Raw genomic sequence first — 12,617 nt, 5'->3', positions numbered from 1 at the left:
GTAACCTGTAGTACTCCTCCTGTCAGTCGCATCTGCAGCCCAGTCTGAGTCACTGTGACCTTGTACTCTCAAATCTTTGTCACTTTTCCTGTAGCACAATGTCTTGTCTTTTGATTGTTTCAAATACCTCAGAACATGTTTCACAGTAGTCCAATGTTCCAAAGTTTTTTTCCTTGAAGTGCTGTGACAGCTTACTTACAACAAAATACTGTTATTCTGACTATCTTCGGGTTTTACACGCTTACATATACACATGCAGTTACTGTCTCTCTATTTAGAAAGGCAGAGGCGTCATGGTGTGATTATTTTATGTGTAGTTGGTTTTTCCTGTGTAATAATATTGAACATTACTATATACATTTCTCAAAAAATGCCTCTCTGTGCAAAATAGGTTTAAAAACATAAACAGCTGTGGGATACTGTTAGTCCGTGATTTAAACCGGGGGAACAAATCGTGGCAGGATCAGCCTGATATTATTTGTATCCCACTGTAACTTTACTGTATAAAGAGCTAACATCTCCAAAATGTTGGAGCAGTTAGTTATTATAAGAAGTGTTTGTGAACTAAAAATCAAGAATGTGGGATATTGTTTGTCCATGATTTGGAGAGCCCAGTACTACTGTAGTACTGCGTACTACCGACGCAGGGAAAACCAATTATGCAGGGGAGACCTACCTCGGCACTTGTGCAGGTGAAGCCAAAGGGAAGATTTGCTTCACTGTATTTTCCCATCTTTGTCTTAGAATGAAGTTGGTTTGGAAACATATTCAGTGATGCTTCATCTCCTGCTTTGCGTTTGTGTGGGCGCCCCGTCAAAAACCTGTCCATCATGCTGGCAGTGTCCAAGCGTCCCCCCACTCCCTTTCACCCCCCCCCCCCCCCCAAATGGCTCTGCCCCACACTTTGGGAAGCACTGAAATAGTCATGTAATGTCCCAGTTTCGGCCCAACTGTTTAAGCCCATAAAGTGACTTTTCCAGCTTATAGACCAGTTTCTCATCTGTTTTTCCATTTATTTCATAGCCTTCCGGCTGCTCAACGTAAACTTCAAAGTCTATTGGTGCATGCAAGTATGCAGTTTTTACATCCATCTGATGCAAAATCAGGTTTCCTTGTATCACACACTGCATCAATACTCTTATGCTTGTCAGGTTAGCAGTCGGAGAAAAAGGTTTCGTCATAGTCTATTCCAGGGGTGTCAAACTCATTTTGGTCTGGGGGCCGCATACAGCTTAATCTGATCTTAAGGGGGCCAGACCAGTAAACTCATTCCAAAATTACATAGAACTAACAGTAAGTCCACTTTTTTTCTTTGTATTAGTGCAAAGAAGAAATAAATTATAAAAATCTTTACATTAAATTAATTGTCCTTTTACACTTTTACTCAGTTTAACATTTATTTAAGTGCATTATACATAAAAATCTGATCACAGTGATTGTACAATGTTTTAAAACATTTAGTCAACAAACAGTTTTGTGGAACTTAAAAACACTGCCCTGCATGTTAAAATACATCAAACACATCTAAATTTAGAAATGAATGAATTTAAAATCCATTTTCCACATCTAGGAAGCAATTCTGAACACATAAATTGAGGCACTTGAAATCTTAAGTGGTAGCTGTTTTAAACAGACATTTGATGAAGTAAATTTGGCCCCTTCCTTGTTAATGCATAAAATGTAAACAAAAAAAAAACTCACATAGATAACATATCTGGCATGCATAAGACATAATAATTTACTTAACAATAGTCTTCTCTTGTAAATCTGTTTCTGACTACCACTGACTTTCACAGCAATTACTAGAGCAAATATTCACATTTGTTTATTTTATAGTGCAACGTTCAAAGCAGCATTCCATAGAATTTAGTCTTGCTCAGTATTTGCCCCTGAAACTTGGCATCTTTTAGCCTGCACAAGTGCATCAATATCAGGCATCATATCCTGAGTAGCAGGCAGTTTCAGAATCTCATTTAAGTGCTTATGTGTGAGCTTTGAGCGTAGCTTTGTTTTATTAATGGTCATGAGTGAGAAAACTTGCTCACAAAGGTAGGTAGTCCCAAACATGGACAACATTTTTGCAGCCAGTGCTGTCAATTTAGGATAGCGTGGTAGGAGATACTTGTAAAATGTGTCCAAGCCCACAGAGGCATATTTGTCCTTCAATTCTACATCACACTGCAAATCAATGATTTCAAGTTGCATGTCAACAGGCACATCAGAAGCTCTGACTGTGAATGGTGAGCGAAAACCTGCGAATTCTGTCTCGAGTTCGCTAAAGACCTGAAATCGTTTCTCAAATTCCCTCAGCAACCCTGAAATCTTGTCTTTGTACTGTTTCACGTCAGGATTAACACTTGCTGCGCACACATCTCGGAGACAGGGAAAATGAGCAGGGTCTCTGCTTGCTATCTGCGTCTCCCATAACGTGAGCTTTAACTTGAATGCATGTACAGGGAGTGCAGAATTATTAGGCAAGTTGTATATTTGAGGAATAATTTTATTATTGAACAACAACCATGTTCTCAATGAACCCAAAAAAACTCATTAATATCAAAGCTGAATGTTTTTGGAAGTAGTTTTTAGTTTGTTTTTAGTTTTAGCTATTTTAGGGGGATATCTGTGTGTGCAGGTGACTATTACTGTGCATAATTATTAGGCAACTTAACAAAAAACAAATATATACCCATTTCAATTATTTATTTTTACCAGTGAAACCAATATAACATCTCCACATTCACAAATATACATTTCTGACATTCAAAAACAAAACCAAAACAAATCAGCGACCAATATAGCCACCTTTCTTTGCAAGGACACTCAAAAGCCTGCCATCCATGGATTCTGTCAGTGTTTTGATCTGTTCACCATCAACATTGCGTGCAGCAGCAACCACAGCCTCCCAGACACTGTTCAGAGAGGTGTACTGTTTTCCCTCCTTGTAAATCTCACATTTGATGATGGACCACAGGTTCTCAATGGGGTTCAGATCAGGTGAACAAGGAGGCCATGTCATTAGTTTTTCTTCTTTTATACCCTTTCTTGCCAGCCACGCTGTGGAGAACTTGGACGCGTGTGATGGAGCATTGTCCTGCATGAAAATCATGTTTTTCTTGAAGGATGCAGACTTCTTCCTGTACCACTGCTTGAAGAAGGTGTCTTCCAGAAACTGGCAGTAGGACTGGGAGTTGAGCTTGACTCCATCCTCAACCCGAAAAGGCCCCACAAGCTCATCTTTGATGATACCAGCCCAAACCAGTACTCCACCTCCACCTTGCTGGCGTCTGAGTCGGACTGGAGCTCTCTGCCCTTTACCAATCCAGCCACGGGCCCATCCATCTGGCCCATCAAGACTCACTCTCATTTCATCAGTCCATAAAACCTTAGAAAAATCAGTCTTGAGATATTTCTTGGCCCAGTCTTGACGTTTCAGCTTGTGTGTCTTGTTCAGTGGTGGTCGTCTTTCAGCCTTTCTTACCTTGGCCATGTCTCTGAGTATTGCACACCTTGTGCTTTTGGGCACTCCAGTGATGTTGCAGCTCTGAAATATGGCCAAACTGGTGGCAAGTGGCATCTTGGCAGCTGCACGCTTGACTTTTCTCAGTTCATGGGCAGTTATTTTGCGCCTTGGTTTTTCCACACGCTTCTTGCGACCCTGTTGACTATTTTGAATGAAACGCTTGATTGTTCGATGATCACGCTTCAGAAGCTTTGCAATTTTAAGACTGCTGCATCCCTCTGCAAGATATCTCACTATTTTTGACTTTTCTGAGCCTGTCAAGTCCTTCTTTTGACCCATTTTGCTAAAGGAAAGGAGGTTGCCTAATAATTATGCACACCTGATATAGGGTGTTGATGTTATTAGACCACACCCCTTCTCATTACAGAGATGCACATCACCTAATATGCTTAATTGGTAGTAGGCTTTCGAGCCTATACAGCTTGGAGTAAGACAACATGCATGAAGAGGATGATGTGGACAAAATACTCATTTGCCTAATAATTCTGCACTCTGTATATGCTGTCATAATACTGTGTTACAATTTTTTTGCGTCCCTGCAACATTCTGTTCAGATTATTCAAGTGCTCTGTAATATCAACCATGAATGCAAGGTCCTGCAGCCAAAGTGGGCACTGTAATTCCTTAACAGGTTTTCCTTTTTTCTCCATAAATTGTCCGATTTCCCCACGTAGATCAAAGAAGCGCTTCAGCACAGCACCTCTGCTTAACCATCTTACCTCTGTGGTATGGCAGACCATGGGTAATATTACAGTCACTGAGAAGGCTGTCAAACTGACGATGATTGAGACCTCTGGCTCGGATGAAATTAACAGTTCGGACAACCACCTCCATGACGTGATCCATTTTTAAGGACTTGCAGCATAATGCCTCCTGATGCAAAATGCAATGACATGTCCAAAAATCACTCTCTCTATTTGCGGCTTGTACTTTTTCTCTGAACTTGGTCACAACACCTGCTTTTTTCCCCATCATTGACGGCGCACCATCAGTGGCCAGGCTTACGGCGCGGGACCAGTCCGCCCCGACCCTGCCCAGTGTTCCAACTACGGAGCGGAAAATGTCCTCAGCTGTTGTGGTGTCGGTCATAGGCACCAACTCGAGAAACTCCTCTGTGACAGTCAAAGTATCATCAACTCCACGAATGAATATGGCCAGTTGAGCGACATCTGTAATATCAATACTCTCATCAATTGCAACAGAAAATGCCAGAAATGACTCCACTTTGCGTTTCAGTTGGCTGTCCAAATCTGCCGATTGTTCCGAAATCCTGTCTGCCACGGTATTTCTCGTCAAGCTAATATTGGCAAAAGCTTGTTGCTTCTCAGGACACACAATTTCAGCAGCCTTCAGCATGCAGTTTTTGACGAACTCCCCCTCAGAGTACGGCTTTGATGCTAATGCTACTTGGCTAGCAATTACGTAGCTGGCTTTCACCGCAGCATCACTGACCTCTCGGCTCCGGGTGAAAACAGATTGCTGTTTCCTCAGACCAACCAACATTTCATTTACCTTCTGTTTTCTCAGTTCTCCGTGCAAGCTGTTGTATTTTTCACCATGTTGAGTTTCATAGTGGCGCTGAATATTGTACTCCTTAAGCACCGAAACTTGCCGCATGCACACTAGGCACACGGGTTTCCCATTCACCTCCGTGAACATATAGGAAGAAGTCCATTTTTCTTGAAAAATCCGACACTCTGTGTCCACTTTTCTCTTTTTTGACAAAGACATTTCACTGATGAGGGTGCCCGTTCCAAGAGAAAAAGCGGGTAAAGCGATTGAACTGACTAAAACACAGCGCCCCTAGCGAACAACATAGGAACTGCAGATTTTAAAGAAAATTAAGTTTATTCTTTTTTTTTAATAATGCAAATTTATCCCCGGGCCGGACTAAACCCCCTGGCGGGCCGGTTTGACACCCCTGGTCTATTCCAAAACACTGGTTGTAACCTTTAGCTACGTGCCATGCTTTATATTTTTCTGATCCATCACCACTGTTTTTCTTCATATACACCCATCTACCCCCAACTGCTTTCTTTCCCTCAGGTAAGCTTGTTAGGGTAAAGGTGTTGTTCTCTTTTAATGATTGCATTTCCTCATCCATTGCTGCTTTCCACTCTTTAGAGTTGGGTGACTTTACAGCTTCACTGAATGTCATGGGTGAGTTACATATCAGTCTGTAACAGTAGTCTTTGTTAGTCAGCACTTGATCATCAATGTCTTCTCCTGACTCATATTGATTTAGATAATCTGGTTTCTTTCTTGTTCTAGAAGGATACCTTCTGGAGCTTTCAGTCTCATCACTAAGTGGCGTCTGACTGTTCACTTCTGGTTGATTGTCAGTACCTGGTTTCTGTGAACTGGTACTGGGGCTTTCCCTGTTCACGTTTAGTCTCTCTCTCACCTGTATGTCCTCATCCTCAGATGTCGTATCAGTTTGTGTTTGCTTTTCCTCATTGTGTTTGGTTACAAACTTAACCAGCCTAAACTTTTGCACTTTAGCGCTGTCTGGGAAATAAACCTTATATGCTGGACTGTTTTTGTCGTAACCTACAAAAATCCCTTTTGTACACCTAGAATCCAGCTTACCCTTGTCTTGCTTGTAAGAATAACATTCACACCCAAACTTTTGCATTCTGGATAGATTAGGCTTCCGCCCAGTCAGCAAAAAGTAAGGTGTCTGTCCTGTCCGGTTGTTAAAGCACCTGTTTCTCACAATAGCTGCTGTTTGAACTGCATATGTCCATAATTCCTTTGGTACGGCACTCTCAATAAGCATGCACCTTCCCATATCAAAAAATGTTCTCCAGCCACGTTCTGCTGTACCATTCTGGTGAGGGGAATATGGGGCTGAAGTTTCATGTCTTGTCCCATGTTTGTTTAACAATGCCTGGTAACTCTTTCCCATGAACTCAGTACCGTTGTCTGACCTGATACACTTTACCTTCCTGTGTGGGGCTGTATCGGCTAAAAAGATATCAGTTGCTTGCATTGTTTCACATTTGTTTTTGAGAAAATATACAAATACTGCACCAGAAAAAATCATCGGTAAACAATAATGCATATCAGTGTCCATCTCTTGAATCTGGATCTATCAGCCCTACTAGATCCGTATGTACCAGCTCTAGAGGTTTCTCAGCTCTTCTGTTAGGGTTTTTATTCCTAGTCTGGACAAATTGCAGCACCATGCCCTCCCGTGTTTTAAATGCACTTTAGAACAACACGCAGCAACACTACACATGAGCGGGAGGAGGGAGGTATGGGGTCTTCACACACCCCCGTTCTCTACTAGCCATCGGGGCGGGGGGCTGGGAGGAGGTGTTGGCTGTCCGATTGGCCTCCCTGCTGCTGCGGAGCCTGGGGCGGTCTGCTTGCCTCCACCCCGGGGGAAAGGGTCACATCTCTTGGGTCTGGGTGCCGTTTCCCCCTCTGGGAGCGAGGGTACCTGGACCCGGGGCATAGAGTATGTTTGGGGAGTATGATTGTGTGTACATGTCTATGTATGTCTATCCCTACGTTGGGTGAGTGCTGAGTGTTTGTATATGTGTGCATGAGGATGGGAAAGCATGTTTATGTCTGTGTGTGCCTGTTTGTCTGTGTCTATATGTCAGGTCGGGTCTTAGACTCCACCTCCCTGGGTACTCCCAGGCCCTCCAAGTGTGGAGGCCTATCTCCCCTCACCACACTCCCTGCTGGTAACTGATGCCCTCAGGGGTTGGTGCATTGGTGGCTCTTGGTGTCCGGGGCTGGGCGCTCAGGTATGCACCAGCTCACTCCCGGTGGCTACTTGGCGGGGCCTGGTGCCTGCTGCTCGGTCAGGCCTCTTCCGGGGCAAAGGGGGCCCTCGGGCCTCCGGCCTCGGGGCCTGCAACTCGGTTCACTCTGGCACAGCTGGCTGCCGGCAGAGCCGGCGGGCACGCCAGTGCAGCCCCCTCTGGCTTCTGCTCCGTGGCTACTGGGTGACCCCCTCGTCTGGGGATCTCCTCAGCCCTTCCCAGGAGGGTGGCACGGATGCCCCTCCGGTGGTACTCCTTGGGCTCTCGCACTCTGGGGCCTCTGGATGTCTGGAGCCTGGATCTCCTCCATGCCTGCTTCATGCCCTGGGGGACGGGGCTATGGCCCTCCACACCCTCTAGCAGACTGTTACATGGGGAAACCTTTTGTATACAAGCGCGTTGATCCACACAGGTGTGCACACGGGTGTTCACTGTTCGTAGACATAAACTACACCTTTCTTAGCTGCTACTTCAAAGCACATTGTGCGCTGTCTGTCCTGCGTGCTGCACAACAACTTTCAATATTTAGTATTTACTGCTGTTCACACTTAGCTAGATTAACGTGATGGTGTTGTGTTTAGTATGTTGCTTTGTCTTTGTTTGGTTTTTTTGCTTGTCTTCTCTTCTTTTTCTCTCAACAGGTGATCCAGGAGATTTTTTTTTTTTTTTCGGAAAAAAAAAAAAAAAAAAAAAAAAAAAAACAATGCCTGGTAACTCTTTCTCATGAACTCAGTACCGTTGTCTGACCTGATACACTTTACCTTCCCGTGTGGGGCTGTATCGGCTAAAAAGATATCAGTTGCTTGCATTGTTTCACTTTTGTTTTTGAGAAAATATACAAATACTGCACCAGAAAAAATCATCGGTAAACAATAATGCATATCAGTGTCCATCTCTTGAATCTGGATCTATCAGCCCTACTAGATCCGTATGTACCAGCTCTAGAGGTTTCTCAGCTCTTCTGTTAGGGTTTTTATTCCTAGTCTGGACAAATTTTCCCTGGATACACACCTCACAGTCCAAACTTTGGTTGTCTGTATTCCCCTTGATTTTGATACCTTCAACCACATTTTGTAACTTCACAATGTCACTATGATTGCAATGTTTGTGCCATGTTTGCACATCAAAACAATTATTACACGTATCATCACACTTGCTTACAGTTTCAAGGTAATGAAGTCTGTTGTGCTCATGGATGTAGAACTTTGTACCGTCACTCTGTTGAAGGATGTTCCTTCCTTTCTTAAAGTTGATAGTACCTCCATTCTTGGTGGCCGCTCTCACAGAGAAGATATTCTGAGGAAATATATAAAGCCTCTTTCAGTGTTGTTTTACACTGTCTCCCTCTGCTGTCAGTCAAGCACACCTCTGCATCTCCTCTGCCTTCAGCCAGTCTTTTACACCTCGTGCCATCAGCTAATTCCACACAGTGTGTTCCCAGCTGGAAATCGTCATTAAATTTCTTGAACACTGTTTTATCATTCAGGATGTTTGATATTGCACCAGTATCCACCATCAGGCCTTTGGTCCTGATGTCTTGTCGCTGCTGAGGTTCATCACTCATCCGGAAGACATAGGTGTTGCCGCTCTCTGCGTTGCCGCTCTCTTCCGAGGCTGTGCGCACTTCATCATTCCGCTGTTGTCTCCTGCAAGTCGACTCTCGATGGGTGTTGCTTCTACAGTGACTGCACCACTGTTTGTAGTGGCATGCTCTGGCCTTGTGTCCCTGCTGGCCACACTTAAAACAGACTATGTCTGACATGTCTCGCCTGTGGTCACTAGCAGATGCTGCGGGTCTCGCGCTAGGTTGCACTCTCGCCTGCCATCCTCTTGTTCCACCAAGCGCATTTTCTCAGTGTTCTCATAACTGCGGAGTTTTGTTTTAAATTCTGCAAACTTGGTTTCTGCTTCACTTTGCGTTATGTGAACAGAAAAAGGTTTAAATGCTTCTGGTAAACCCTTTAACACCATCGCTACAAGCGGACCATCACTAAGTGTCTCTCCAGCATTTCTCAGAGCTGTAATAATTGTGTCTGCGCGTATGATGTACTCAGTGACGCTCACACTGCTTGCTTTCTTCAGAGAAGTCATTCAGTATAAAGGCTCATAATTCTTGGTTTACCTTTTCCCGCATAAAAGTCTCTTAATATTTTCAGTGCCTCATGTCCATCGACAACAGCTTCTCTCATCACAAGCGATAAACTCCAGGAACTGTATTAACTCCGCATAGGCCTGGGCATTCTTATTTTCGTCATCCTCATCTTCATCATCCCTCTTCAATATTGTGTCTTTTAGACCTTGTAATCTAAGATGTCCCCAAAATTTTTCCTCCCACAGTTCATAATTCTTCTCATCTCAGTCAAAAATTAACCTTGCCCATCAGCCACTGGTCTCACCTGCACGCTTACTCATGGTGCTAACTTAGCATGCTAGTCCTCACCGAACACGCTGTACTTTGCAACTTTTCTGGTGGTAAACTTTTCCCCTGGCATGACTTCAAAGTTTTCCTGGGCCAATAACCTGTTAGCAGAGATGAGTATTGCATGAATACTGAAGATACTTATTATCTAGACGAAGGAATAATCGGTGGGGCATCGGCTTTTTACTGGAACATTCACACCAACGTGACTTTGTTTATTGAACTCTCGCTTATACTCTGGGATTTTATTTTGAAGCATCCTTTCAAAATAAAATCCCAACAGATGACAATGAGAGCATACCTATTAACTAGCCCAACAGTGTCTTTGGTTTCATTCTATTATGCTGGACTTATTTTTCTACAAAGGTTTGAACTGTGAAAGTTTTTAAGCAAGCAAGCAAGTAGTATTTCTGTTTATAAGATGCCTCCTTAGTTAACGTTTCGTTTGCTGCTATTTGTTAGAAATTATTGTTGTCATTATTATTATTATTAGTAGTAGTAGTATTTCTGTTTATTTCTGTAATTATTGTAACGTCACTGTACCAGGTGAAAGTTCATGAAACAAAGTGGTGACAATCATCCAATCATTATTGTGTGTCCACTGTGTGGGTGTCCTGGATCCTCTCTATTCTGAGGTGCAGAGTAAATGTATATTTCAAACTAAATTACTGAACTCACAGGTTATCTCAATGGTGGCATCATCAGTGTAGTAAACTGGGTTTCCTCTTGTTCCTCTGCAGCTGTAGATTCCTCCTTGAGATACTCTGATATCTCTGTTTTGTTGATCTCTGATTGGAACTTTAGAGGTTCTTTCGATTCGTCTGAACCACTCATATTTCCATCCATCAGAGCTCTGCACAGAGCAGGTCAGTGTCACACTGCCCCCTACTGGTATGATTGTTGTTGCTGCTGTCAGTGTGGCCCTGGGTTTATCTGCTGTTATGAAAAAGACGGGAAGACAATGTAAACCTGATCCATTACAAAGGTAAAAACAAAATCCTAAATTGTAAAGATTTTTTTCATGTGATTCAAAATTCCAACTAAACAGAATCTACAAATGCCTTCATTATATATTTTTTTCTTTCCTTGCAGTTTAAGACATTTCAAATATTTGCACTTTTTCTGTCTCAACATGGTGACAGAGCTGCAGTAATTCAGGTTGTAGATCTCTAAATAATCACAGCATAAATGTTTGTCCAATCTCTGGCCTGAAGAAGTCACACTGAATGTAAACTAATGCAGTTCACTGTTGAAGGAAACACAATGATGGGTTCAGAGGGATCTGCCTAGTTTCAGGTTTAGATAACAGAAACATCATCACCTTAGATTTTATGAAGATTTTGATGTTTCTACTTCTCTTTATTTAATTTTAATTTCATCCACAGTTATTCTTGTTATACATTAACAAGAGCTACTGTATTTTTCCTGGGTACTTTGCTCATAGTATACACAGTGTTACAATACTCACAGATGGTCATTTATTATTACTACATGTGCACATGTAGTGTGATGATTCTGGGCATTTTGGAAAGGTGAATTATCAAAATACTTTTAAAAAGTATCTGTGCACATAAACTAATTTCATTTTAATTGATCGGTGCCATTCAAACAACGACAGTGTCACGGTTCTGGGTCCGTTGGACCCAGTATTTTGAGTTTATTATGTTTTAGTTTACTTTTGCATCATGGATTATTCTTTATGGTTCTCTGGTACTGTGTTTCAGTTATCTTGGTGTTTTGGTGATGGTGATGATGATTATTGTTATTAGAGTTCCATGTTTCTGTTTATTTATATTTAGGATTTGTGTTCTCATGTTTTGTGTGAGTTCAGGTTCCATGTGTCATTCTGTCTGTCTCTCAGTGTCAGGTCTGCGTCTTGGTGTAGTGTGCTGGTTTCCTGTTTTATTGTGAAAGTCTGCGTCTCATGTGAGTGTGTTCAGTTTTACCTCTTGTCTCGTCTCTTGATTACTCCCAGCTGTGTCCACCACCTGTGTGCAATCTCCTTGTGTTTCTCTGTGTATTTAAGTCATGTCATTCATGAATTGAATTCAAAATCCTGCTCCTCACATACAAGGTCTTAAATAATCAGGCCCCATCTTATCTTAATGACCTTGTAGTACCATATCACCCTATTAGAGCACTTCGCTCTTGCACTGCAGGCCTACTTGTTGTTCCTAGAGTATTTAAAAGTAGAATGGGAGGCAGAGCCTTTAGTTTTCAGGCCCCTCTTCTGTGGAACCAGCTTCCAGTTTGGATTCGGGAGACAGACACTATCTCTACTTTCAAGATTAGGCTTAAAACTTTCCTTTTTGCTAAAGCATATAGTTAGGGCTGGACCAGGTGACCCTGAGTCCTCCCTTAGTTATGCTGCAATAGACGTAGGCTGCCGGGGATTCCCATGATGCATTGAGTTTTTCCCTTCCAGTCACCTTTCTCACTCACTATGTGCTAATAGACCTCTCTGCATCGAATCATATCTGTTATTAACCTCTGTCTCTCTTCCACAGCATGTCTTTCATCCTGTTTTCCTTCTTTCACCCCAACCGGTCGCAGCAGATGGCCGCCCCTCCCTGAGCCTGGTTCTGCCGGAGGTTTCTTCCTGTTAAAAGGGAGTTTTTCCTTCCCACTGTCGCCAAAGTGCTTGCTCATAGGGGGTCATATGATTGTTGGGTTTTTCTCTGTATTTATTATTGTGCTATCTACTGTACAATATAAAGCGCCTTGAGGCGACTTTTGTTGTGATTTGGCGCTATATAAATAAAATTGAATTGAATTGAATTGAATGTCTTTAGTCATTGTAATCGCTGGTCCGTCTGTGTATCTCTGTGTATCCACCCTGCGTCATCTGTGAATTTACCCCGCTTCATCTGTGTGTTACCTGCTGTCTACCGTCATCCACCTC

The 12,617-nt window shown here is 42.7% G+C and overlaps 1 long non-coding RNA gene across 1 annotated transcript in view; it reads right to left on the bottom strand.

Moving 5' to 3' along the window:
• LOC102079958 (killer cell immunoglobulin-like receptor 3DL1) overlaps positions 1-12,617 on the bottom strand; it is a 77,454-nt gene that overhangs the window by 27,985 nt on the left and 36,852 nt on the right. The window contains exon 4 of the long non-coding RNA XR_002061315.2: positions 10,394-10,648. This is a non-coding gene — a long non-coding RNA (killer cell immunoglobulin-like receptor 3DL1). The remainder of the gene's footprint in view (positions 1-10,393; positions 10,649-12,617) is intronic.

This window comes from Oreochromis niloticus, linkage group LG3 (assembly GCF_001858045.2).
Source record: "Oreochromis niloticus isolate F11D_XX linkage group LG3, O_niloticus_UMD_NMBU, whole genome shotgun sequence".
Classification (NCBI taxonomy): Eukaryota; Metazoa; Chordata; class Actinopteri; order Cichliformes; family Cichlidae; genus Oreochromis; species Oreochromis niloticus.
This window is presented reverse-complemented; position numbering and strand designations above follow the sequence as displayed.